The sequence below is a fragment of the Mustela erminea genome, chromosome 8 (genome assembly GCF_009829155.1).
Source record: "Mustela erminea isolate mMusErm1 chromosome 8, mMusErm1.Pri, whole genome shotgun sequence".
Taxonomy (NCBI): domain Eukaryota; kingdom Metazoa; phylum Chordata; class Mammalia; order Carnivora; family Mustelidae; genus Mustela; species Mustela erminea.
In genome coordinates this window covers 64391173-64417506 of record NC_045621.1, presented here as the reverse complement: position 1 = coordinate 64417506, position 26334 = coordinate 64391173, and the positions used below count along the sequence as shown (strand labels likewise).

Sequence of the window (26334 nt, the reverse complement as noted above, 5' to 3'; positions counted from 1 at the left end):
TTTACACATAAATAGCATATTATATGTACCAACAGCTTGCTTTTCTTTTTCAGCATTACTTTTGATATGTATTTATATTGATATTTGCAGGTTTAAAGATCATTAGCAATGTACAGAAATGTGTTACATTTTCTATCCTGTGACTTTACTAAATTCATTTATCAGTTTTAGTGGTTTTTTGGTGGAGTCTTTAGGGTTTTCTACATATAATGTTTTATCTTCTGCAAATAGTGAAACTTTTCCTCTTCCTTATCAATTTGGATACCTTTTATTCCTTTATCTTGCCTAATTGCTGTGGCTAGGACTTCCAGTACTATGTTGAATAAAAGTAGTGAGAGTGGACATCCTTATCTTAGTCCTGATCTTAGAGGAAAATCTCTCAGTTTTTCACCATTGAATATGATGTTCACTGTAACCAACTATTAATCCTTGGTTAGTTATTATTATTACCAAAAAGATTTTCCTAGTCAGTTGCATCTCTTTTAATGTTGTTGGCAGTGTCTCTAACTATGTAAACATTTTAATTTTAATATAGCCAAATTTACCACTTTTTTCTCTTTTAGCTGCTGTTTTTGATTTAAGAAATGTATGACTGCTGTGTTTCCTGTTCAGAAATTGCCTTAGCTATTCATGTGCTTTGACTCCTTTTATGAGTTCTGTATTCAGGTTGTTAGACTTGCTGAAAAAAATCATTCTATAATTTTTATTGGAACTTAATAAATTTATAGCTTCATTGATGAAATATTCATACGAAAGTGTGTCCTTTCAGGGTGCCTGGGTGGCGCAGTTGGTTGGGCGACTGACTCAGTTTTGGCTCAGGTCCTGATTTTAGGGTTGTGGGATCAAGCCCTGCATCGGGCTCCACACCAAGTGCAGAGGCTGTTTCAGATTTTTCCTCTGTTCCCTCTGCCCCTCGTGTTTATGCTCTCTCTCTCTCTCTCTCTCAAATAAATACATCTTTTAAAAAAGAATGAAAGTGTGTCCTTTCATCCTTGAAAATAATCTTTATTTATTCAAATTCCGTATTATGTCCTTTAAAAAGTTTCATAATTTCTTTATAAAGGTCTAACTTTTTAAAAAGTTAATTTCTTAACATTTTATAATTTTTGCTGGTCTTTCAAAAAATTGATATAAAGAAATACTATTGAGTTCTTTCATGTTGCCTTTTTTATCTTGCTAGAAAAATACTGCTGAATTATCTTATTCATTGAATTAGTTTTTCTGTTCCTTGCCTTGGATTTTGATAAGATTAACATATTATTTGCAAATAGTGACTAATTCCTTTCTTCCTTTCAGAAATGAACAATGTGGTCCACCTTTTAATTTCCAAACCACAACAAATTGAGTCATATTTAGTCTAACTGATACATTCTCTAATCTTTGTACTACTTATTTCTTTTCTTATTGCATTTACTAGGACATCTAGGACAGTGTCAAGTAGATGTGGTCTCCTGACTTTAGTAGAAATATTTCTTTAAGTTTTATTATTAAATATATTTGCTGAGAGATCTTATTAATGTCTTTAACTAGTTTAAGAAATTTCTTTATTTTCCTAATTTAATAATAAGCATTTTTCTTTCTATAAAATGCTTTTTCTAAAGCCATTGAAATTACCACTTTAAAAAATATATTAGTGTGATGAACAACATTCACAATACATAGATTTCTGCTACTGATCATTTTATTTTTGGAATATGTAGTACTTTATTATTCTTAATTAATTTTACATTCTATTTGCTTATAATTTATTTAGAAAGATTGGATCTATTTTATGGATGGATGGATGGAATTAGAACTAATGCTAAAATCTGTCCATTGAAACATTTTCATTTAATTTTGCCACTTTGCTTTATTAAATATCTGAGAAAGTAAATAAGTTATTATTTCTTCAAGGAGACCTATGCTGAACCCCAGACTAAATTTAGGTCCCTTTGTTAGCCCTCTCATTGTACACTGTATTACAGTTGTGTAGTTATATGTGAAATTATTTATTAACTGAATCACCCATTAGACTTTAAGTTCCACAAGGACAAAGGATTTTTTTTTTAACATATAATGTATTATTTGTTTCAGAGGTACAGGTCTGTGATTCATCAGTCTTACACAATTCACAGCACTCATCATAGCACATACCCTCCCCAATGAAGGACAAAGGATTTTATGTTTAACTCACTGTTGCAATCCTAGCGTCTAACCTGTGCTTAGTATATAATAGACACTTAAAAATTATTTGTGCAATGAATGAATGCTTAAATGAATAAGAGTTTGAAACCTGATGGTGTTTCAGGTCCTTCCCTGTTTAGAACTTGCCTAATGAGGATATAAAAACTCACATTTCATTAGTAGGTTACTTTTCCTAAAATGTCTTCACCTGCTTAAAATTACATGCTGAAGGATTTCTTTGAAATCCTTAAAACTGGATAAATCCCATATGATTCCTTTTTCTCCTCAATCACTACACTAGCACATCATAAAAATTTAGGGGAGTTTTCTAAAATTAGAAACTAAATATTACTAAAATAAACACATCACCAATAATACTTTCTTCAGTTTTCATCAATGGTAAATTGTATATTCACTGGCTTCAATGTATCCTATAAGCCAAAGCACAATTAAGCAACAATTATTATCTAAAAGTTGTCAAACATTGACTTTTCAAAACCAGTAAGTGTGCCAAAGGCCAGCTCTGGATGGGGATCTCCAGATCCTTGGGGGTTTCAATAGTCAAATTGAGAGGGGCAGTTAGCCTTTCATATCTCAGCTCCTTGGAAGGTACCAGAAGATCCGTGAATAGGAGTGGCCCCTTTCCCACCAAAGTTTCCTAATTTTCAATGCAATTGTTGACATTTAGGCTAGTTTCAAACAGAGTGTTAAACAGTCATCAAAAGGTATTCTCATTCTTTGTCACCAATTACATCTTGAGAAGCTTTAAGGAATTGTCATTTTTTTCTGATTTCTTAAAAGTATGTATATCGTAATTAAGGTGAGGAAAAACCACCTTTTGTCTGTAGTGACATTTTAAAGAATTTTTGTTTATTTATTTGCCAGAGAGAGAGAGTGAGTGAGTCAGGCAGAGGGAGAACCAGGCTCCTGCTGAGCAAGGAGCCCAGTGCAGGACTTGCTCCCATGACCCTGTGATCATGACCTGAGGCAAAGGTAGACGCTTAACTGATTAAGCCACCCAGGCCTCCCCTGTAGTGACATTTTAAAATTAATTTTACTTTACTATATTTACTTCCCAAAACAATTTGAGGTAGTTACAAATTTGTTTGCACCAATTATTAGGCTACCATCAGTGGTTAAATTTATTAACTGTCCTGCTAAAATAGCATCCTAGTCAAAGTTTGCTAACTTCACAATTACAATTTGCAACCCACAATTAAGTCCTGAATGAATTTTAATTCACAGGATGATTTTTTTAAATGAACAAGTTCATTTTGTTCATAGACAAGAATAAAATTTGTTCATTAACAAATGTATCCTTTGAATTACAACCTATTCAGGACTTACTGTGTTTTGAAAGTTATTCTAAGTGCTGCATACAAAATATATTCCCTGGTGTCATGGAACTTACAGACTATTAAGAGATGGGGTAGTTTGGTACTGTGTCAACTTCGTTCAACTGAAACCATGCTTCTCAGAATCTCCCGTTTGTGTGTGGTTTTGGTTTAGTGTTGGGCATAAGAAACATCATGTCGAAATTTGGAAGGGAGGAGGAGAGGGAAGTAGCAGGTCTGAAAGCCGGTGTCAAGCCAGGCACTGTTGCACTCATACACATTGTCACGGATCTGCTGGCTCATCTTGTCATTGGGCAGCCAGCCTGCAGCTCCTGCCGCTCCTGCCTCATCTCCTTCTCCAGCTTCTCTGAGTCCTGGGCCAGACACATGGTCTTCTCCACAGCAGAGGGTACCAGCTTCTTCTGCCTGCTTCCCACATTATCAGGATTGAAGGTTGTTACAGGCTGAATGCATGTGTCTCCTCAAAATTCCCCAACATGATGGTTTTGGGGGATGAAGATTTGGGTGTTAATTAGTATAAAAGAGACCCAAGAGAGCACCGTCATCCCTTCCACCGTGGGAACTTACAGAGATAAGGTGGCATCTGTGAACCAGAAGTGAGCTCTCATCAGACAGTGAAACCACTAGTATCTTGATCTTGGGTTTTCCAGCCTCCAGAACTGTAGGAAATACATTTCTGTTGCAACAGAGTTTAGCAACAGACTAAAACAAAGGTAGTATGAGATGAACATGGATTTGAGTTGTCTTCATTGAGTTGTTTGTCCTTGCTCTCTCCATGTCATGCCTAGAATTTCATCCTGACTGCCAAACCTATAGACCCATGAAGACTTCAGACCCACCACCGAGGCAAGGCAAGCAGCCTTTCATAGACTACTTCATCAGCACCCACAATTGTGTAAGGTCTAACCCGTGGATTGAATTTGACTTTTGATGTTACTCAAGGCAGTGCTATTTCTCTGGTAAACTCTGAACGATACAAGGAGATAGACTTTGTTCTATGAATCGTATAATAGTTTACAATTATGATTTGTGTTAAGGGATGTAAAGAAAGCATACAATGAGCTACAATGAAACAATATAAATATAGTGCCTTAGATTGGGGAAGGGGGTGTCAGGAAAGCCCCCTTTGAAGAAGTCCTGTTTTAGCTGAGACCCAGAGTTTGAGTAAACGTTAGCCAGGTCAAGAGTTAGACAAGAGGAGTCAGTGTGCAAGAGCTCTGAGGTCTGCCCCATTGGAAGAACTGGAGAAAGACAGGAGTAACCAGAGTGGAGGGAAAGAGGCAGCAAGTGGTAGAGAGGGCCCTGGATTCCACATCAAGGTCTTGATGCTTTTCTTAAAAGTGATGGGACAGAAGCATCTTTCTGTTTTTAAAAGATTACTCTGCCTGCTTTGTAAAGGAAATGATTATCTATATATTTGAAAATGATCATCTGATTGTTGATAAATAAGCATTTTCCATAATGGGATTCAAAGCTGAGCACTTGGATGCCTCTTGAAATAGGAATTACCTGTCAAAACCTCTCAGCATGCCAAAGAACAAAGACTTGACCCCAGAGTCCTCCAAGCCTGACCATCAGATATGTGGAGGGTGGTTTAATTGCTATTTTTGATGAATCATATTATAATATCATAGATGCCTTTTGCCTTCATATGGTTAGCAAAGTCTTTAAGACTTTGAAGTAAGTAAGGAAAACTGCAATATCAAGATTGTGACTGCAACAATGAATTAGAAAGAGAAGATTATTTGAACCCAAGTTTATAAACATGGAGACCTTATTCTGACACCAAGGTCTTCTTAAACATCACTGACTCATCTTTTCCCATTAGATCTCCAGTTAGCTACATGCTGATAGTTTTGCCTGCAAAAACTACCTTGCTCTAGCAATGTAGCTGCCTTACTACTACTTCTGTTGCATTAGAGTTTTGTTATGCATTTTTGTTTCTTCTCAGGAGAAAAGGTTTTGGAAGACCATAATTCCTCCATGTCAAATTTGAAAATTTTGTTCCCAAATTGACTCCTTGCTAGCTTGAGTAGCCAAAATCTGGGTCACATGAAGAAGAAATGAGTAACACAGGTAATGATAATGATAATGATGATGATGATATCAATGATGGAATATGGAGGAATCAAGAGAAGACTGGTTTAGAAACAAGCTTTAAACACGGTAAGGCTGAAAGAAAATACTATTAGAGGTTTGGATTGGTTGTTTTTCCCAAGGAAAGAAAACTCTAGTAATGAAGTCTGATAAATACTGAAAAATAAAGAAAGGAGAAGCAAGAGGTTATTATGATGGGTCTGGCGAATGAAGGGATCATGGCAGTGCAACATGAAGGGGAGCAGATGTGAGAATCTTTTCTAAAAAGTAAAGGCAGGGGCTCCTGGGAGGCTCAGTCGTTAAGTGCCTGCTTTCGGCTCAGGTCAGGATCTTAGGGTCCTGGGATCGAGCCCCTCATCGGGCTCCCTGCTTGGTGGGAAGCCTGCTTCTCCCTCTCCCACTCCTCCTGCTTGTTTCCTTCTCTTGCTGTGTCTCTTTCTGTCAAATAAATAAATAAAATCTTAAAAAAAAAAAAGTAAAGACAACAAGATTTGGATTCTGTTAAAACATGAACAGTATAGGAGAAATGGTCACTCAGTAATGATAATAAGGTTGAAACAGAGTGTCCTGGGGGAATGGCAGAGGTAATCTTTATTTTTAAAAACTTGAGACTTACTAATACTAATGAAGAAAGTGGTAACCCCAGGCATTTTCTGTAGGTAAACAGAACAATTGAAACTCCTTTTAAAATACAACAGAATTTCCATTTTCCTCAGGCATTCAAATGCAGTCAAACTACTTCAGCCTAGAGATTATCAAGTCCTCAGATACCTGGGAAGGGAAGGCTTTATTTTTTGGAAGAGTCCAACACAGGGACACAGTCTCTCAAGCCAGCATGGGTGTGGCCTTTAATTGTCTTGGGTCTGTCATTGTTTGTTAAGGTTTGTAACCTTGGTTTAATTAATGCAGAAGGAAAGCATTTTAGAACAACGTTGTCATGGTAATGACAGGATTGGTGTCTTGATTCTTTGCATATGAACGTATGTGTAATTGTCTCTAAGACTAATGGTATTACAAGAATATGATTGTGCAGTTGGTTATTCCCTGTCTTCAGACTGCAGGCTACCCTTGGTATTCACTATAACTATGTTTCCCCTAAAAACACGTGCCCTGGCAGGAATGGGTGTGAGAGGGGATGGTGTTTGCCGCCAGGCCCACTTACTTCTGCCCACTCCCTCCTCTATCTGGCATCTCCAGTCCCAGTTTGAGTGATCATCTCTCTTGTACCTTCTGGAATTCTCACTCACCTCCTCCTTGGTTGGGTCTTTCTCTGCTCCGAGACTTTATAAGTAGGAGAGAAAATTCCATCATTTGTGTGATTGGCAAAAGAAAAACAACGATTATTATTTGTGATGAAAACTACTCAGGCTGGGCAGGGGGGAGTTGTGAACATTCCATTCCTTCATTCAGAGCAATAAAAGGTTGAGAATCTGGGAACGGGAGTTCTGTTTTTAAATTGTGAGATATGGGACGCCTGGGTGGCTCAGTTGGTTGGATGACTGCCTTCGGCTCAGGTCATGATCCCGGAGTCCTGGGATTGAGTCCCACATCGGGCTCCCAGCTCCATGGGGAGTCTGCTTCTCCCTCTGATTTCTCCTTGCTCATGCTCTCTCTCGCTACCTCTCTCTCAATAAATAAATAAAAATCTTTAAAAAAAAAGTATTAAATTGTGAGATATATTATGCCGTAGTTGGCTTAGTGTCAGTTACTAAGGGATCGTGGCTCTAACCTTAGTGGCCAAAGGGGAAGCCTTACTTGTGAGTAGAGTACGTTGTGTAACCTACGCTCTGATTCTAGAGAGCTCCTGGAAAAGTATTTTATTGGCATGTCCCAGTGCGAGGCATTTGGATTCGTGTCTCATTTTCCCCAACATAAAAACAGTATCAGATTCAGCCTTAATTGTCTTTCAAAGCTACCACCGACACTCAAAATCCTCTAACTACAAAAACAGCCTCAAGCAGCTTCAAATTCTCTACTCCCACATATCTCCCTTTGACTGATCTGTGTTGCTTTAAAACCTTTTTATCTTTGGAAAGGCTGGAGCTCCAGGAAAGTTGAGAAATTCTTTATCAGGACTGTCCCAAGAGTTACTGTTTGAGGGGAACAGAGTTTCAGTCTGGGATGATGACAAAGCTCTGAGCGTGGACAGTGGCGTGGTGGCACAGCAATGTGAACGTACTTAGTGTCTCTGAACCGCACACTTAAAAGAGTAAATTTCGTGTTACATGTATTTAAGCACAGTTAAAAAAGTCAGGTTACTGGTGGCCTGAAGAAGGAGGTAAGAGATTGTATTTGAGAAGGGCCTGGCGTTGTTCTATTTTTGTTCTAGTGATTACATGTCTGTTCAGTAACTATAATACTTACCTTTGCTTTATACTTCAGCATACAATTTTGAGTTTCCCAATAAAGAGATTAATTAAGAAGTTAAAAAAAAAAAAAAAACTATCCAGAGTGGTAAGAACTGTGAGGTCTTGGGATTCCCTTCCCCTGTGTTGTGCCTTATATTTTTTAATAATATTTTTAATTTTTTATAAACATATAATGTATTATTAGCCCCAGGGGTACAGGTCTGTGAATCGCCAAGTTTACACACCTTACAGCACTCACCATAGCACATACCCTCCCCAAGTGCCTTATTATTATTTTTTAATGTAAAAGGAATGAATTAGACTAAATGATCTTGGAAGACTTTCTAGTGCTAACATCCTGTAATTGTACAAAATAACTGCTTGTGAATCACATAACTACAAAAAGCAAAAATCCTAGGGGTATTATTTATCTGGGTTATTTGTTCCCTCAAACAAATTGGAAAATCAAGGGAAAAAAAAAAGAAAAAACACTTAAGACAACAAAACCCACCGACTAAGATGAAGAAATATAGATTGTCTAAAATACAGCATGGTAAAGCTGACTGCTCAGGGATACAAACATGGAGAGAAAGGATTGTCTGTCATTTAATTGAAGGCGGGGGGCAGGGGGCAGGGGGGGAGTGCAGGGAAGAAGGCTCCATAAGGGCTCAGGTTGGGGGGCAGGCAACAAGGAAGTCAGATGCAGTCAGTCTCTCTGAGTTGGAGAGGTGGAAAAGAAGGCCTTCCACCCTCGCAGAGGAGGAAGGGGCTGGCATCTACATTTGCCCTGAACATTTTTTTTTTTAAAGATTTTATTTATTTATTTGACAGACAGAGATCACAAGTAGGCAGAGAGACAGGCAGAGAGAGAGAGGAGGAAGCAGGCTCCCTACGGAGCAGAGAGCCTGATGTGGGACTTGATCCCAGGACCCTGAGATCATGATCTGAGCCAAAGGCTGAGGCTTAATTCACTGAGCCACCCAGGCGCCCCAACCCTGAACTTTTTCAAATGCAGGTTCTTCAGAGTCAGTTTTGCTTCCACGCAAAATTATGTTCTTCCCCCATAGATCTTTATTTTACAGATTCATCCAAAAAACGCTCAATGGGCAACCATACCTAACTGATGTCTTTCTTGTGATGTTCCCATTTTCCAAAATTCCTACTCATACTTTGAGGCCTACGTGAAGTCTTCTTTAGCCATAGTGAATCCCTTTCACCATAACGAATCACACATCCCTTTCCCTGGGTTTCTGTGACACTATTATTTCCTGATTCTCCTCCTCCTCCTCTGTCTCTTCCCATTTACATCTTCCTTGACTTGACTTTTCTCCCATATCTGAACTTCCTAGAATTCCTAATATCCCAAAAGTTCATTCAGAAAGTTACCATATATATTGTTTCTGGAATTTTACTAACAAAAAGTTGGCAAAACATTGTCTGCAGCTCATTAACTGCTTTTGTAAATAAAGTTTTATTAGAACACAGCCATTTATTTATGCATTGTACATTATTTGTACTCATTTATTTATGCTTTGTCTATAGCTGCTTTTGTGCTCTACTGGCAGAGTTGAGTAGTTGCCACACAAACCATATGATTCACAAGCCTAAAATATTTTACTATCTGGGTCTTTTCAAAAAAAGTTCACCAACACTTGCTCTAATGAATTAAGCTATTATTTCTTTTTCATCATTACGTTTTTTAAGTTTGTGTTTTATTTCTCTAACTTGAAGCTGGAGGCAATGTCTAATATGCTTTTGTGTACCTACAAAGTATCTCTCACTGCCTTATACTTCTTTGGGGTCTCAGTACATAATGATTAATTAATTAATGACTAATGAATGAATGAATGATTGAAATAGGAAAACTACCAGCATTTTTGTTGTTGTTGAAATAAAATTGCCTCAGGTGGAATAATGATTTCCCCTAGCTCTCTACCAAAGATATATCTAAATCTCTTCTTTCCATCCTCCATAAACATACAGATAGCACAGTGGTTGTGCATAGGCTCAGGGGTCAGAGAAGTTAGGTTTTGCATCTGGGCTCTGCCTCTTGCAGCCATGTGACCTTAAAAGAGTTACTGAAGCTGTCTAGGCTTCACCTTCTCTTCTATAAAATAGTGATAACCATAGTACTTCATCACAGGTTTGGTGTGAGAAACTTTAAATAAAGTAATATATTTTAATTGTTATTTACAGTTTCTGGGACCATAGTAAACAATCTAAAAATGGTTGGCATTTGTTATTGCCTTCCTGTAATTGTATCTTATTCCCTTCCATCTCCTTTTCTCTACCTAATCCAAAGTCCTTAAAAAGGGATATCTTTTCCCTGTATTTCTCATCTTTTAAATTATAAGGCTAGAAAGTTGGAGTTCTCTTGGCAGTGAAAGAAGGGTGGCGATGTACAGATGGGTTCCTATGACTTGTTCTTTCTCTTGCATAGAAAAGCAACAATGACTTTTGCCTAGTAATCAATTCAGAAAGTCAGTAAATGCAGTAAGTGGTTTTTGAAAAATGGTAGCCTACTAGAAGAGTGAATGAAGTATGGTTATTTGCATTTTCTTTCTTTTTTTTCTTTTTTAAGTAGGCTCCACACTGGGTGTGGAGCCCCATGTGGGGCCTAAACTCAAAACCCTGAGATCAAGACCCAAGCCAAGAACAAGAGTTGACTGCCAAACTGACCAAGCCACCAAGCTGCCCCGAGGCATGGTCATTTAAAGGATGACTAGCCTATTATATGCTCATTTCTGATGGAAGATAAAAGTGCAGTATAGCTAACATAAACATTAAGAGCAAACTTGAAGAACTAAGTCCCCAAAAGCCAATGGATAGGAAAAGAGAATAGAGTAGTGTTTTACTTTGAGGATAGCTTTATTTGACAAAGCTGATCACTCCTTCCCTCAATAGTAATCTATGAAGCCCCTTCTATGTTCCAACTTTGTTTTGGATGCTAGGCATACATCAATAAAAATAATCAAATAAAATCCTGCCCTTGTGGACTTCTATTTTACTGAGGAGAAAATAATGCATAGACAATGGAATGAATAGATGAAGGATGGAGGGTGGATAGGTGTGCAGGTAGGTTAGATAGGTAGATCAATTTTACAGCATTAGAAAGTGATAACTGCTTTGGAGAAAAGGTAGAGTAAAATAAGGAGAATCAGAATGAGAAAAGAGCACAGAATATTATTTGCACTTTTAAATAGGACAGATGACCATTTTTAAATAGTCAGATGACATTTGTACAAAATTGTGAAAGATTTGGAGAGTGAATTACAGGGACATCTGGAGGTAAAAATTGTAAGCAAAGAAGACATACTATGCAAATGCCCCAAGGCACAAGTACTCCTGGGGTGGGCTAAAAACAAGAAGGAGGCCAATGTAAAGACCAGACATAATGATAATAGAAAAAAAGTGGTAACTTCTATTGAAGTCTTACTATTCTCTGAGGAATCTTCTAAGCATTATTACATATAATCTTCAAAACAGTCACCTAGTATAGGCAAAGTTATTCTCCACATTCTATAAATAAGTAAATCGATATTTTTGAAAGGTTGAACAACTTGCCCAAGATGACATAGCCAACAGCTGCTGGCGTCCCATGTGTCTGATTGCAATGCTCCTGTTCTTGGCCACTGCATTTGTTATCATACCTTCGTCTGTCTTGGAGATCAAGATTGGATTAGCTCTACTCTGTTCCCCACCTGTCCAAACTGCAACTGCATAATTCTTTGTGACCTTTTTGACTGTTTAACTTGTCCTTTACATGCATTTTAGTTTAAATGCAAAATTCTAAATGTTCGCTGAGGTTTTCGATGGGCCCTTTACCACCTTGTGACATTTCTGAATTCTCTCCTTTTCTTTCCCATTCTGATCTTTCATCATTTTACCGACTTTGCCTTTGCATACAAACCAGTTCAGTTTCAGGGGGGAAATCTACACACCAGAGGGCAGCTATATCTCTGGACTTCTTTCTTCAGAGATTAACTGATGTGTGATGGAGTTTCTTCAGAATGCTTTTTACTTTGTGAATATAGGATTGCAGACATTCATACAGGGAGGCATTTTTGCCAGTTATTTTGGTATATCCTTTCTCCTTTCCTTCCTCCTTTTTTTTTTCCTCTATAGAGTTTTATAGATTGACCTCAGCCTTTGACAGTTTTGCTTTAAAAACTCCTAAATTCTCAACCCTGCCTACCACATTCTTAATCAAATGCAAAATATATTAAAAACAAGGTCAGGAAATAGTACTGAAATTTTAAAAGTCTGTTCACTTCTCTGTCCACTGATAAATGTTTTTCATCAGAATTCCTGGGCATCATCCTCACCCACATTAATTTTTTTCTCTCTTCAAAGAAAACACAAGAGGATTAAATGACTTCTTTCCCTTCTTCAATGTGTATAAAATACTTTCTTCTGGTAAAAGTATGTGTCAAATTTCAAGCCAGAATGAAAAAGGCAGAATGTTCATTTCTCTATTAGGTTATAAAATCCCTGCGCTAGAAAGCCAATGACCATGACAAGGAAGAAATTGATCTTTTTGCAATGCTGTCTGAAGAGAAATGGAGAAAAGAGTAGGAAACTTGGATATTTTCCCCATAGAGAACACTTAAAATTGCTTGGGTACTGGTGTTCTTGGAATGGGCATTGGAATAGATATGTGTGGAGGAAACTGAGTTTTGTGAACACTGTTTTTTGAAAGAAGTTCTAGTTTTTAAAAATGGAAAGACAAGTATGTTGAGTAAAGTTTTAGAATTTATGGCATAAATTTGAATGACAGAAAGCCAATCTGCTTCCTTCAAAAGCTAGAGGTACATTCGCTTTTCCAAGCATATGGAAGAATGAGGCATAGGGAATAACCAAGCCCATCTTATCACATTCCAAGTGAAAGCCAAATGGTTCCTAGATTATGCCATACAAGATAAGATGATACCATAGAAATGACATAGATGAACTCTTCATTGGAAAACCACTCAAGGTTTCTTTGCCTTCATAAAATGACTGAAATTAATATATACTTAGGGGCAGCTGGTTGGCTCCATTGGTTAGGCATCCGACTCTTGATTTCAGCTCAGGTGATGAGATTGAACCTGAAGTTGGGCTTTGTGCTCAGTGCTCAGTGCAGAGTCTGTTTGAGGATTCTCTCTCCCTCTCCCCACCACATGCATACTATTTGTCTCTCTCTAAAAATAAATAAATAAATATTTTAAAAATATTTATATATTTTAATATATTTATTTATATATGAAACGTTTGTATATAAAAAATATATATGCCTGAATAAATATGACTTTACACAATTTATTCTTCCTTATTCTTTCATGGAAATTTTCAAATAGAGACAACATTAGGATATTTTAATAAATTCTCAATGCTCATCATCCAGTTTCAACTACTGTCAACATATGACCTGTCTTATTTCATCTATTCTTCTTCCTCTTAACATTCTTCCATACAATTTTGAAGCATGTTTAAAACAGTATATCCTTTCATCTGTAAATATGCAATTTGTTCTTATATTCGAGGAGTTGTAATCTGAAACATGCAATAAATCAAGGTTAAAAAAAATAGTGTTGGAAGTCTCTCCTGTGATTAAATATGCTTCTTGGTTCCCTTGACTTACCATACCTTCTAATTTTAGACCAAGAAGGATAAGACCACAGATTCCACCAAGTCTTGCAGTCCTTTGGAGAAAAAGTCAAGAAGCCAAAGATCCACTATCATATATAGCTGACATATGTAATTATTTTTATCTACCTAGTATCTGAAGACCCTCTTCTGTCTTTGGAGACTTAATGTACTTTGAGACTTTGTAGAAGACAGAGTCTATTTCCCACTGTAGGATCTGAAAATGTGGAAGAATTTCTTTCCTGATTCCCTTCAGTGTAAGTTCATAGCCTTAATAGATGCTTAGCCAGGAGAAATACATGCCCAGATTTTTTTTTAATTTTTTATTTTTTATAAACATATAATATGTTTTTATCCCCAGGGGTACAGGTCTGTGAATCGCCAGTTTTACACACTTCACAGCACTCACCAAAGTACATACCCTCCCCAATATCCATAACCGCACCCCCCTTCTCCCAACCTCCCTCCTCACAGCAACCCTCAGTTTGTTCTGTGAGATTAAGAGTCACTTATGGTTTGTCTCCCTCCCAATCCCATCTTGTTTCATTGATTCTTCTCCTACCCACTTAAGCCCCCATGTTGCATCACCACTTCCTCATATCAGGGAGATCATATGATAGTTGTCTTTCTCCGCCTGACTTATTTCGCTAAGCATGATACACTCTAGTTCCATCCATGTTGTCGCAAATGGCAAGATTTCATTTCTTTTGATGGCTGCATAGTATTCCATTGTGTATATAGACCACATCTGCTTTATCCATTCATCTGTTGATGGACATCTAGGTTCTTTCCATAGTTTGGCTTTTGTGGACATTGCTGCTATAAACATTCGGGTGCATGTGCCCCTTCGGATCACACGTTTGTATCTTTGGGGTAAATACCCAGTAGTGCAACTTCTAGGTCATAGGGCAGTTCTATTTTCAACATTTTGAGGAACCTCCATGCTGCTTTCCGAGTGGCTGCACCTGCTTGCATTCCCACCAAAAGTGTAGGAGGGTTCCCCTTTCTCCGCATCCTTGCCAGCATCTGTCATTTCCTGACTTGTTGATTTTAGCCATTCTGACTGGTGTGAGGTGATATCTCATTGTGGTTTTGATTTGTATTTCTCTGATGCCGAGTGAGAGAGCACTTTTTCATGTGTCTGTTGGCCATCTGGATGTCTTCTTTGCAGAAATGTCTGTTCATGTCCTCTGCCCACTTCTTGATTGGATTATTTGTTCTTTGAGTGTTGAGTTTGCTAAGCTCTTTATAGATTTTGGATACTAGCCCTTTATCTGATATGTTGTTTGCAAATAACAACTCCCATTCTGTCAGTTGTCTTTTCGATTTGTTCACTGTTTCCTTTGCTGTGCAAAAGCTTTTGATCTTGATAAAATCCCAATAGTTCATTTTTGCCCTTGCTTCCCTTGCCTTTGGAGATGTTCCTAGGAAGATGTTGCTGAGGCTGAGGTCGAAGAGGTTGCTGCCTGTGTTCTCCTCAAGGATTTTGATGGATTGCTTTCTCACATTGAGGTCCTTCATCCATTTTGAGTCTGTTTTCGTGTGTGTTGTAAGGAAATGGTCCAATTTCATTTTCCTGCAGTTGGCTGTCCAATTTTCCCAACACCATTTGTTGAAGAGGCTGTCTTTTTTCCATTGGACATTCTTTCCTGCTTTGTCGAAGATTAGTTGACCATAGAGTTGAGAGTCTATTTCTGGGCTTTCTATTCTGTTCCATTGATCTATGTGTCTGTTTTTGTGCCAGTACCATGCTGTCTTGATGATGACAGCTTTGTAGTAGAGCTTGAAGTCCGGAATTGTGATGCCACCAACTTTGGCTTTCTTTTTCAATATCCCTTTAGCTATTCAAGCTCTTTTCTGGTTCCATATAAATTTTAGGATTATTTGTCCCATTTCTTTGAAAAAGATGGATGGTACTTTGATAGGAGTTGCATTAAATGTGTGGATTGGTTTAGGTAGCATAGCCATTTTCACAATATTTATTCTTCCAATCCAGGAGCACGGAACATTTTTCCATTTCTTTGTGTCTTCCTCAATTTCTTTCATGAGTACTTTGTAGTTTTCTGAGTATAGATTCTGTGCCTCTTTGGTTAGGTTTATTCCTAGGTATCTTATGGTTTGGGGTGCAATTGTAAATGGGATTGATTCCTTAATTTCTCTTTCTTCTGTCTTGTTGTTGGTGTAGAGAAATGCAACTGTTTTCTGCGCATTGATTTTATATCCTGACACTTCACTGAATTCCTTGCTAGTACAAGTTCTAGCAGTTTTGGAGTGGAGTCTTTTGGGTTTTCCACATATAGTATCATATCATCTGCAAAGAGTGATAGTTTGACTTCTTCTTTGCCAATTTGGATGCCTTTAATTTCCTTTTGTTGTCTGATTGCTGAGGCTAAGACTTCTAGTACTATGTTGAATAGCAGTGGTGATAATGGACATCCCTGCCGTGTTCCTGACCTTAGCGGAAAAGCTTTCAGTTTTTCTCCATTGAGAATGATATTTGCAGTGGGTTTTTCATAAATGGCTTTGATCATATTGAGGTATGTGCCCTCTATCCCTACACTTTGAAGAGTTTTGATCAGGAAGGGATACTGTACTTTGTCAAATGCTTTTTCAGCATCTATTGAGAGTATCATATGGTTCTTGTTCTTTCTTTTATTGATGTGTTGTATCACATTGATTGATTTGCGGATGTTGAACCAACCTTGCAGCCCTGGAATAAATCCCACTTGGTCATGGTGAATAATCCTTTTAATGTTCTGTTGAATCCTATTGGCTAGTATTTTGGTGGGAATTTTCACATCTCTGTTCATCAAGGATATTGGTCTATAGCTCTCTTTTTTGCTGGGATCCTTGTCTGGTTTTGGGATCAAGGTGATGCCTCATAAAATGATTTTGGAAGTTTTCCTTCCATTTCTATTTTTTGGAACAGTTTCAGGAGAATAGGAATTAGTTCTTCTTTAAATGTTTGGTAGAATTCCCCCGGGAAGCCGTCTGGCCCTGGGCTTTTGTTTGTTTGGAGATTTTTAATAACTGTTTCAATCTCCTTGCTGGTTATGGGTCTGTCCAGGCTTTCTATTTCTTCCTGCTTCAGTTGTGGTAGTTTATATGTTTCTAGGAATGCATCCATTTCTTCCAGATTGTCAAATTTGTTGTTTGTAGAATTGCTCTTAGTATGTTCTTATAATTGTTTGTATTTCTTTGGTGTTAGTTGTGATCTCTCCTCTTTCATTCATGATTTTATTTATTTGGGTCCTTTCTCTTTTCTTTTTGATAAGTTTGGCCAGGGGTTTATCAATTTTATTAATTCTTTCAAAGAACCAGCTCCTAGTTTTGTTGATTTGTTCTATTGTTTTTTTAGTTTCTATTTCATTGATTTCTGCTCTGATCTATGATTTCTCTTCTGCTGGGTTTAGGGTTTCTTTCTTGTTCTTTCTCCAGCTCCTTTAGGTGTAGGGTTAGGTTGTGTATTTGAGACCTTTCTTGTTTCTTGAGAAAGGCTTGTACCGCTATATATTTTCCTCTCATGATTGCCTTTGTTGTGTCCCACAGATTTTGAACCGTTCTGTTTTCATTATCATTTGTTTCCATAATTTTTTTCAATTCTTCTTTAATTTCCTGGTTGACGCATTCATTCTTTAGAAGGATGCTGTCTAGTCTCCATGTATTTGGGTTCTTTCGAAACTTCCTCTTGTGGTTGAGTTCTAGCTTCAGAGCATTGTGGTCTGAAAATATGCAGGGAATGATCCCAATCCTTTGATACCGGTTGAGTCCTGATTTAGGACCGAGGATGTGATCTATTCTGGAGAATGTTCCATGTGCACTAGAGAAGAATGTGTATTCTGTTGTTTTGGGATGAAATGTTCTGAATATATCTGTGATGTCCATCTGGTCCAGTGTGTCGTTTAAGGCCTTTATTTCCTTGCTGATCTTTTGCTTGGATGATCTGTCCATTTCAGTGAGGGGAGTGTTAACGTCCCCTACTATTATTGTATTATTGTCAATGTGTTTCTTTGGTTTTGTTATTAATTGGTTTATATAGTTGGCTGCTCCCATGTTGGGTGCATAGATATTTAAAATTGTTAGATCTTCTTGTTGGACAGACCCTTTGAGTATGATATAGTGTCCTTCCTCATCTCTTATTATAGTCTTTGGCTTAAAATCTAATTGATCTGATAAAAGGATTGCCACTCCTGCTTTCTTCTGATGTCCATTAGCATGGTAACTTCTTTTCCAGCCCCTCACTTTATGGGCCCAGCACGCTTCCGCTGCGCCACTCTGCTACCAGCCCCTCACTTTAAATCTGGATGTGTCTTCGGGTTTAAAATGAGTTTCTTGGAGGCAACATATAGATGGGTTTTGTATTTTTTATCCATTCTGATACCCTGTGTCTTTTGATTGGGGCATTTAGCCCATTAACATTCAGGGTAACTATTGAGAGATATGATTTTAGTGCCATTGTATTGCCTGTAAGGTGACTGTTACTGTATATTGTCTCTGTTCCTTTCTGATCTACCACTTGTAGGCTCTCTCTTTGCTTAGAGGACCCCTTTCAATATTTCCTGTAGGTTTGGTGTTTGCAAATTCTTTCAGTTTTTGTTTGTCCTGGAAGCTTTTAATCTCTCATTCTATTTTCAATGATAGCCTAGCTGGATATAGTATTCTTGGCTGCATGTTTTTCTCATTTAGTGCTCTGAAAATATCATGCCAGCTCTTTCTGGCCTGCCAGGTGTCTGTGCATAAGTCTGCTGCCCATCTAATATTTTTACCATTGTATATTACAGACTTCTTTTCCCGGGCTGCTTTCAGGATTTTCTCTTTGTCACTAAGACTTGTAAATTTTACTATTAGGTGACAGGTGTGGGCCTGTTCTTACTGATTTTGAGGGGTCTGCACCTCCTGAAATTTGATGCTTGTTCCCTTTGCCATATTGGGGAAATTCTCCCCAATAATTCTCTCCAGTATACCTTCTGCTCCTTTCTCTCTTTCTTCTTCTTCTGGAATCCCAATTATTCTAATGTTCTTTCGTCTTATGGTGTCACTTATCTCTCGAATTCTCCCCTCATGGTCCAGTAGCTGTTTGTCCCTCTTTTGCTCAGCTTCTTTATTCTCTGTCATTTGGTCTTCTATATCACTAATTCTTTCTTCTGCCTCATTTATCCTAGCAGTGAGAGCCTCCATTTTTTATTGCACCTCATTAATAGCTTTTTTTAATTTCAACTTGGTTAGATTTTAGTTCTTTTATTTTTCCAGAAAGGGCTTTTATATCTCCTGAGAGGTTTCTCTAATATCTTCCATGCCTTTTTTGAGCCCGGCTAGAACCTTGAGAATTGTCATTCTGAACTCTAGATCTGACATATTACCAATGTTTGTATTGATTAGGTCCCTAGCCTTTGGTACTGCCTCTTGTTCTTTTTTTCTGTGGTGAATTTTTCCACCTTGTTATTTTGTCCAGATAAGAGTATATGAAGGAGCAAGTAAAATACTAAAAAGTTGGCAACAACCCCAGGAAAATATGCTTTAACCAAATCAGAAGAGATCCCAAATCGTGAGGGGGGAGAAAGGGGATGAAAAGAGGTTCAGAAAGAAAGAAAGAAAAAAAAGAAAAGAAAAAAAAGAAAGAAAAGAATTTAAAAAAGAAAATGAATAAAGACAAGTATAAAAAAGAAATATATATATATATATATATATTAGATAAACTAGTTAAAAAGCATTAAAAAAGAAAAGTTAAAAAAATTTTAGCAGAAGAAGAGAAAAAAAATGAAAAAGAAAAAAAAATTAAGTTAACTGCAAGACTAAAGAATCATAGGGAGAAAGCCATGAGTTCCGTGCTTTGCTTTCTCCTCCTCTGGAATTCTGCTGCTCTCCTTGGTATTGAAACCGCACTCCTTGGTAGGTGAACTTGGTCTTGGCTGGGTTTCTTGTTGATCTTCTTGGGGAGGGGCCTGGTGTAGTGATTCTCAAGTGTCTTTGCCCCAGGCGGAATTGCACCGCCCTTACCAGGGGCCAGGTTGAGTAATCCGCACCGGTTTGCTTTTGGGAGTTTTGTTCCCTGAGCGCTTTCCGTAGAGTTCCGGAGGACGGGAATACAAATGGCGGCCTCCTGGTCTCCAGCCCGGAGGAGCCGAGAGCCTGAGGTCCCACTCCTCAGTGCATCCTCAGAGAACAGCGCCCAGTTACTCCTGTCTGCCTGACCTCCGTCCGCGCTCCCAGCTCACCGAGCCTGCGACCGGTTCAAGGTGTCCCCGAGCTGTGAGCTCACTGTCGGCTCTGTCTCTGTAGCCGGCTTCCCCATTCTAATACCTATAAGCTCTGCGGCATTCAGAGACCCCCGATCCTTCTGTGACCCTGTGGGACCTAAGGCCACGCTGACCCTGCGTGGGCTTCGCGCCGGTTTAGCCTCTGGAGTGATGTCCCTCAGCGGAACAGACTTTTAAAAGTCCTGATTTTGTGCTCCGTTGCTCCGCGGCTTGCCTGGAGCCGGCCCCTCCCCCCGGGGTCTATCTTCCCGTCGCTTTGGATTCACTTCTCCGCCAGTCCTACCTTTCAGAAAGTGGTTGTTTTTCTGTTTCTAGAATTGCTATTCTTCTTCTCTTGGATCTGCCGATGGATTTGTCGGTGTTTGCAATCTTTTGATAAGCTATCTAGCTGATCTCCTGCTAGCTGAAGTAGTCTCAGCCTGCTATTTCTCCGCCATCTTGCCTCCCAACCCATGCCCAGATTTTTAAAAAGGGAGTGGCTGACCCAAAGAAACAGGAACAGAGTAAACCTTGTATGGAGTCAGTGGCTCTGGTAGCCATGCCCATTTCATAAATGGGGAAGGAAGAAAAGGAATAGAAGAGACAGTGGCAGTGGTGCCTACATCTGAATTCAGCATCTGTGTATAGAAATGTTGATGAGTGCTCAGCAATGAAGTGGATATAGGGCTAGTATATTAACATGGCTATGTCTGGGGTGCTAGCTGAGTTGTTTCCACAGCTGCCTTTGCATGCAAACTAGTTTCAACTCTGTTGGCCATTCTTTGAGCTACCCAATATTCTTTGACTAAATTATATTCTGCATAATCAATGTGTCTGTTTTTGATATCAAGAAACCTCACTGATATACCTGGTGTGCATGCAATCTTTAAATGAGCATCTGGAAGGGACCCTAAAATGTAAGATGCAGTAAAGAAGTAATAAAGAGGCCAGAAATTTCTCAAAGATCACTAACAAGAAACTAATAGAAACATACCACAGTAGCAATTTAAATAATCATGAAGCTCTACCAATGGAGCAGTAGTTAGCGTTTTTTTATTGCATTCCATTTGAACTTCTTAGTTTAGGTTGTTATTGATTAATAAGAATGTTCATCAAATACTTCCTAGAGTAGTAAAAAAAAAAAATGAAGAAAAAGTCACCTTAAATATCCACCAATTGGACTGGCCACTTTAAGACAGACTCTACAATTACCTGTCCCCTTCTACTGCGCACACATAGCCCCTTCCACCAAAAGTTAATGGTAAAAATTCATATGTGGGCTTTAGAAAAACGTCAGTGGCAAAATAATAAGTAAAAAAATTCCTCAAAAACCTAACATCAAACTAGATAGAACCGCTGCGCCAAGCGGAGCCCCAGTTTTGAAAAGTGCATGTTAATAAAGATATTTGTAAATATCATGCAGAAGAACTCCATATTGGCTCTCACTGGGAAGTAGGAATACAGAGAAAATTTTAGTTTTTTCATAGGGTTTGTGTATTCCTTTTCAGTTGGGGCTGTAACAAATGACCACAAATGGAGTGGCTTCAAACAACACAAATGCATTATCTTACAATTCTGGAGATCGGAAGTCTGAAATGAGACTTACTGAGCTGCAGTGAAAATGTCAGAAGGGCTGTGTCCTTCTCGCCTTCTAGAGGCTGCAGGGGAGGATCTGTTTCCTGGCCCTTTCTGTCTCCTATGCCACCTACAGTCCTTGCATCATACCCCTTCTTTCTTCATCTTCCAGGAGCACCACTCCAACCTCTGGTTCCTCTGTCATATCTCCCTGTCTGACTTTGATCTTCTTGCCTCCCTCTTTCAAGGACCTCTGTGATTACACTGAGCTCACCTGTGTAATCAAGATAATCTCCCCATCTCATGAACCTTAACTTAATCACATCTGCAAAGTCCCTTTTGCCCTGAAAGATAATATATTCATAGGTTCCAGAGACTAGGACATGAATATCTTTGGGAGGACATTATTCTATCATGCTTTCTAAAAGCAGTTTAATATTATTAAGAACTATTTGTTTCTTAGAAGTCCTTGTTCTCATTAGTTTAATAGTTTATTTATAGTATAATTGTAAATTTCCCTCAAAGTGTCAAGTAGATTGTAGTATTTATGCCAAATAGATTAAATGATTATGTTTTGGTTTTGTCTTTTTTTTTTAACAAAAAATATGTTTACTTCAAACCAAAGATATTTTTAGGAATTAGTGAATTTATAGTTCTTCTTATTTCCTTTCTTTTCTCTTACCAAGACTTTATTTTCTGCCATAGTTACATTTTTTTTTACTTGACAAAAAGTCTTGAAAGTATTGTTCAAGATAGTTATTGTTGATGTTGAATCCATTTTCTCACTTTTTAAAGTGAGAAATACTTTTTAATGTATTGTGCTAAGTCTCAATGACTATACGTCAACAAAGGCCATTAGCAATAAAATAAGTAATAAAGATGTTCAGGTACAAATGCTAATTCACCAAAATTTAATATTCACATTAAAGATACGTGGCTTTTGATGCCTTTAAAACTTGTCCCAAATGATAGATAATAATAGAATAATCTCTAGTTTAAGTGTGCCTTGTGTTTAAAAACAGAACTTCATGATCAGTGTGTTTTTGTTTAACTACCTGTGAATGTTAACAATCAGGAAAGTAATGTTTCTTCCATTGAAAAAGGATCCTTAGTTGTTGTTGTTGTTCAGGTAATATCAAATTGGCACCTTCTGAATTATACAATACGAGATGGAAAAATACTCCCTGATGATAATCTGTATAGTTAGAGAATGTTCTCGCCAGCGATGAATGTGATTAATAGGCCTGGAAAATAACCGTGCCAGGAAAAAAAGCAACAAAAAACAAAAAACAAAAACAAAAACAACAAAAGCCTCCCAAAACAGACAACATAGATTTCGTTTGTCAACCATCGATAAAGCAAATGACAGGAGCAATTTCTCTTATTCTCTTAAGAGCACAACATGAATTCATGCCCATTAGAGGGTTGAGTGTGCAGTGTGTTGCAGGTGCTCTTTTGTAACATGGGAATATTAATTAAGTCTTTGTTCAATATCCAGTCACTAATTACTATTTAGCTCCACGAGTTCATGTCTCGGTCTTTATGTGTTGCTGTTTTTTCCAGTCCAGCCAGCCGCCTTTGCCTGGCAGTGTTTTGCCTTTGCCTTTGCCTTGTGTGTTCGAAACCATGTCTCTGGTGTAGGTTTTTCTCCAGCCTTCACAGAACCTCAGCCGCATAGTGGATACTGTTTTGACTGCACTGAAATTCTGTTACAAAATTCCCTCTCCACCTCCTCCCACTGCCCAGCATTTTCATGCTGCTCCCAATGACATCTTGCCAACATTCTAGTTTCCTGGGAACCTTTACAAAGACATTTTTTTTTCTGAGCTATATCATCTTAGCAAAAACAATCATAATGTTAATAGGTGGGATTGTTATCGCTGGGAAAATGTAAGGAATAGTTTCATCCCTAGGAAAGAATGTAATTGTGCAAAAGATTTCTGATGAGAACATTTTTCTCTCAAGGGTAGAGAAGTTAGAGTTCTGATACATGGAGGCGTTTAATTCCTCTAAGACGGCTGCTTTATAGTTTAGGCTATCCAGGCACACTCTGGGCAACTGACCAACTGGACTGATTTCAGAGCTCTGAGAAATTGGCCCCAAATATTTATCTGACCCATGTTTAGAAGAACCATTTCTTAAGGACTTTCTGGTAAAGATTTTATTTTATTTTTTAATTTTTTTTTAAGATTTGTAGCTCATCTACTGGGACTTGGGAAACTTATTACCATTCATTGTTACTTAATGGAAAACAGACACTAAAGGAATGTGAACTCATGACTCATTATTTTTCAATGGAAAGAACAAATCAGAAGTGGTAGAGAGAAGTCTAGGAAATGCCTAGAAGGCAGCACAGGGCAAGAAAATAATTGGTGTTTCAACATTCGTCAAAGGAAAAGAGAGGTAGGAAAGTTTCAGGGAATGTTGTACAATTTTCCATATAGATATATTTATTCATCATTATTTCACACAGTTCTTAGTAAATGTCTATTTGTTTATGGCCCAATTAAATCATTCAGGGTCAGCTATATAAAGCAGTGTTTTTTCACATTTTAAATTCAGTGGCCAAAATTTTGTCAAATCAAAGTTACACAGATTCCCCGTGTATAAACCGAGTGAAAAGAGCTCTTCTGACCAGGTACTTAGAGATTGCTCTTCCCCGCAGAACCCAGCCTGTCCTTTGTCCCCCCAGCAATCCTGAGGCAGCCTCTGGTTGAGTAGTCAACATCCTTTGAAATGAGGGGCATTTATTCAATAAATTTGTGATCTGAACCACCATTTTCCGAAGAAAAATGACTCTGCTTTGAAGTTGGGAAACTTGAGGAATTGCCGATACTTTACTTCATTAACTCACCTGCTGATTTTCTTCAACGAATATTATTGGTGACCTACTATGTGCCAGACACTGTGACAAGCTCTGCAGATACAAGAGTGGTCAATGAGGATATGGCCTGTGCCTCACGGGACTTACATTTTAATAAGAGTCAGCTGTGTGCCACCGCATGTACTTTAAGCAAATCTCTTGCCCAAGATGTTCTGAGTGTATCCAAGTACACCTTGCTCAAGGCATGTTTTTCTGTAGACAATGATCTTAGACATGTCTTATGACAGTTTACTCATTCATGCTGTATGAAGTTCAAAAGATTATCTAGGTGGGGCTAATACAGAAATTGGGAAGATACTTTACAGTATGTTGAAAAATTGCCAAAGCACTACCTAACTCCCCAAAACATTATTCTGTAGTCAAAATGTTGGGGACTAAAAGGTTTTTACCTTCATCCATACTAATGTTTCTCAGTTTCCCCCACCAGTGAAGTTCCTTGAGACATTTAGAATTCATTCCCTGAACAGACGCAAATATCAACAGCTCATTTCTTTTAAGCCTTTCTCCTCTCTGTCAGCAGCAAATCACAGAAAAGTAGAAGCCCAGGTTTCTACAGTCTGATCTCAGCAAGTTGTCCAGAGGAGACAAACTGCCTGGCTTCATGTGTGTGGTGTGTGGTGCCCAGGGTCTGCCCTTCCAGAGCCCAAACTTTCTAGAGTTGCCAGAGTCAATACTTTATATCCTGCCATTTCTCCTCTCTGGGTACCCTTCAAACTGTCCCATGTCACATCTTTTCTTTTATGACTATTTGTTAATTTTATTTTCATAACCCTTGAGATAGCTAGAATCAGTCTTTTTTTTTTTTTAAGACTTTATTTATTTGACAGAGACACAGAAAGAGGGAACACAAGCAGGGGGAGTAGGAGAGAGAGAAGCAGACTCCCGCTGAGCAGGGAGCCCAGTGCAGGGCTGGATCCCAGGATCCTGGGATCATGATCTGAGCTGAAGGCAGATGCTTAATGACTGAGCCACCCAGGTGCCCCTAGAACCAGTCTTAAGTGAGGTAAGACAGGACCAGAAAATCAACAGCATAATAATAACTAATGTATAAGTAGCACTACTTTATAACTAGTTATTCATTATTAATTTGATCTACATAACAATGCTATAAGGAAGGTGTTTTAATGAACCCCTCTGACAGAGGGGGAAACTGAGTATCAGAGATGCCTCTGAGCCTAAACTCAAAACTGAGTCAAATTGGTACCCACTGTCTGCCTACATTCAGGACATTTGGGATCATTTCTGGCCTCAGGCCTCTACATTTTCCCATTTTTAGACTCTTGAGAAAACTCATTAGAAAGAAATTTCAATCTTGATGATCCTGGAAGAAGGGTAAGGAGTAGGAAGAGTTGATTAGAACCCCTCAATATGAAGAGGTAAGTATGGTCAGTTGACAGTGTTGAGCTGCTGAATTGAATTGTGTGGCTAGGCCTATACAAGACCTGCCCTGCCTCGTCTTACCTTCTTTCTGCCCCTCAAACACATAAAGCTCTTTCTCTCCTGGTAGTCCTCACACGGCTGCTGCTCTGCCGGCTCTGCTGCCCAAGACCTTCTCCCGGCCAGCTCATTGCCTTCCTTTCCGTCTCATTCCGACGCCATCTTCTCAGGGAGGCCTTTTCTGCGAACCGACGCCATTACTTCCTCTCCTGTCACCTTATTTTGTTTTCCTCACACTACTTGTACTCTGTGAAATTAGCTTGTTACTTTTTTAGAAGTTGTGGTAAAACACACACAACATACAATGTACTCTCTTAACCAATTTTTAGCGCGCAGTTCCGTGGCACTAAGTACTGAGGTGCAACCATCACCACCATTCATGTCCACAGCCCTTTCATCTTGCAAAACTGAAAGTCTGCACCAAGTAAGTGATAACTCCCCATTCCCCCATCCTCCCAGCCCCTGGCAACCACTGTTCTACTTTCTGTCTCTATCAATTTGACTGCACGTGTACCTCACGTAAGCGCAATTATATGGGGTTTTGTCTTTTTGTGTCTGGCTTATTTCACAGAACATAATGTTCTCTAGGTTCATTCACGTTATAGCATGTGTCA

General features: G+C 38.4%; 1 long non-coding RNA gene across 3 annotated transcripts in view; it reads left to right on the top strand.

The window, feature by feature from the left end:
• Positions 1 to 26134, top strand: part of LOC116597731 — a 63549-nt gene extending 37415 nt beyond the window's left edge. For 2 of the 3 annotated variants that reach the window (XR_004288763.1, XR_004288762.1), the window contains exons 3-4: positions 4307 to 4413; positions 5470 to 5868. This is a non-coding gene — a long non-coding RNA (uncharacterized LOC116597731). Of the gene's footprint in view, positions 1 to 4306; positions 4414 to 5469; positions 5869 to 26049 lie in introns of those variants that run through there. The other variant, XR_004288764.1, reaches the window with a different exon arrangement.
• The last annotated feature ends 200 nt before the right edge of the window (positions 26135 to 26334 follow it).